Source organism: Furipterus horrens, unplaced genomic scaffold, assembly GCF_987537825.1.
Source record: "Furipterus horrens unplaced genomic scaffold, mFurHor1.1.pri manual_scaffold_1, whole genome shotgun sequence".
NCBI classification, from domain to species: Eukaryota; Metazoa; Chordata; class Mammalia; order Chiroptera; family Furipteridae; genus Furipterus; species Furipterus horrens.
Window position 1 is genome coordinate 16650237 of NW_028327171.1, and position 2216 is coordinate 16652452.

Sequence of the window (2216 nt, forward strand, 5' to 3'; positions counted from 1 at the left end):
ATAAATCTTCATGCCAAGTTCTGAGCAAATAACAATAATCTCCTTTTCACTTCTGCAATATCTATAAGTACAGGGGGAGGATAATAAGAATTATATGAATAATATTAAATAAAAAGTGCATACAGAACTGGGACAATATATTTTTTGTTAAATTTGCCACTTATTCTAGTTCAGTCAGATGCTTGTATGCAGTTACATTGTTGCTATTCAGAACTTCTTGAGAGCAAAAGAATGAATACTAATGAACCACCTTGGTTTAAACTTAGTTGTCTAATGTATGTTATTTTCTAACTTGAACTTCTATGATATGCCTTGAAAATTCAAAGCAGAAAGCAAAATCATATAGAAAGCCAGAAACTTCATCAATACATCTAGACAGATATTTGCTTGTATTTTTTTGGTATCCAAAACTTTTTCCCCATACATTGCACAGATGTCCTTTTCATAGACACAGCCCTGGCAAAAATTATAATCTGGTTGGTGAACAGAACATTTACAGATTCTGCAAGTGGAGAATTTATTCTTTCCATATGGATCGAACCTTGCTTTGATTTTTCTCTTTGAGGTCAAAGTTTTATTTTCACTCAGCATTCTTCCTCCACTTTCTGTGGTATTCCTTGTACCATCTTTCCATATATCTGAAGTGATAGCAGTACCAAGTTTTTTCACATTTTCCACACACCATCCTTCTGTGAGTTTCCTTTGCCGCAATAGCAACAGTTTATTTTGAAAACATCTATTTTTTTTTTTTTGCTTTAAATTATAATCTCTAGCCATACAAACAGAGCTAGCATGGAGATAAATAAATATACCATAAGATCACCATTCCCATTTGGCAACTTTGCTCCCATTTCCTTTCTGCCTGGGGTGCCCTTGCACTTTTTCTTTGCCCTTGTAATTCAAGGCAGGAATTTTGTTTGTTTGTTCATGTGTTTTTGAAACCATCATGCTAGGCAAAATAAGTCAGACAGAAAAAATCAAGAATCCACATGATTTCACCCATATGCAGAATACAAAACTGAAAGCAGCAAATGAGCAAATGACAACTCACAGTCACAGACAACAGTGGGGCGGTCACCAGAGGAAAGGGGGTGGGACATAGTAGAGAGTAAAAGGGGTCAAATATATGGTGATGAAAGATGAATTTGGGTGGATGGCACACAATGCAATATATAGACGATGTATCAAAGAAATGTATACCTAGAAACTTACATAATCTTATTAATTAATTTCATTCCAATAGATTGCATTAACAACTTAAAAAAATTAATTTATATGCATCTACTATTAGAAAGCTGTTTTTTTATTATTCAGTCTTTATCAATTTTAAAGATTAAAATAAAGAAGAGTGTTATTTCCTATAGTAAATTGGTGTATTCAACCTCTGTCTTGTTCCCTATGTTACAAAGTGTAGGAAGCTAATTTTATTTCACAGACTGACTCCCCTGTGACTGAGGTTATAAATGTTATTGAGATTCTGTCAGTCAAATGTAATCTCACAAAATCTGAATATGTAGCCTGTTTATAAAAAGAGAAAATGCCATCCCTACATACTAATAAGCCATCTATTTGTAATCAATGGTCCAAGAAGAGGGCATGGTACCAGATCCAAATATGGACACAGTGGGTCCCTGATCCATGGGCAGAAGTGGCAATGATATATTTCTGATGACAACACCTCCAGCAATGGCTCATTAATCCACCAACTTCCTAACGGTAGCACAGAAGAACCCGATTTTTCCTGGAAGTCTTAGCTAGATCTTAGAACATGCTGCTCTGGGTTTACCAATACTTGCGTAAACGATTCCCAACCTTAAACCCCATCCTGCTTAAAATAGCTGCATATCTTCACAACAACTTTATTGGGTAAATAACACAGTTTCCATTTTATAGATAAGGATAGTGATGTACAGAAAATAAATCTTCCAAGATTACACAGAGACTAAGCAGTCAACCCAAGAAACGTACTCATGTACATTGTCCCAAATTCTGCCTAAATATCTACCATCTGGAATCTCTTCGATGTTGCCAAATTTGCCATAGTCTTCAGTCTTCCAGGAACTGAACCTGATTTTTTAAACACATTTTGGACCCATGACTTCCTAGTTGCAGATTTTCATTATGGGTTCACATCAGAATGTCATCTATTAACAACAACCACAATCCAAAAAGATACAATTCTCACAGAGGTGTAAATGATTGTGTTGGCCTAACCA

The 2216-nt window shown here is 35.2% G+C and overlaps 1 pseudogene; it reads right to left on the bottom strand.

Moving 5' to 3' along the window:
- Positions 1-300: 300 nt before the first annotated feature.
- Positions 301-685, bottom strand: LOC150020717 (cysteine-rich PDZ-binding protein pseudogene; annotated as a pseudogene).
- Between the last annotated feature and the right edge of the window lie 1531 nt (positions 686-2216).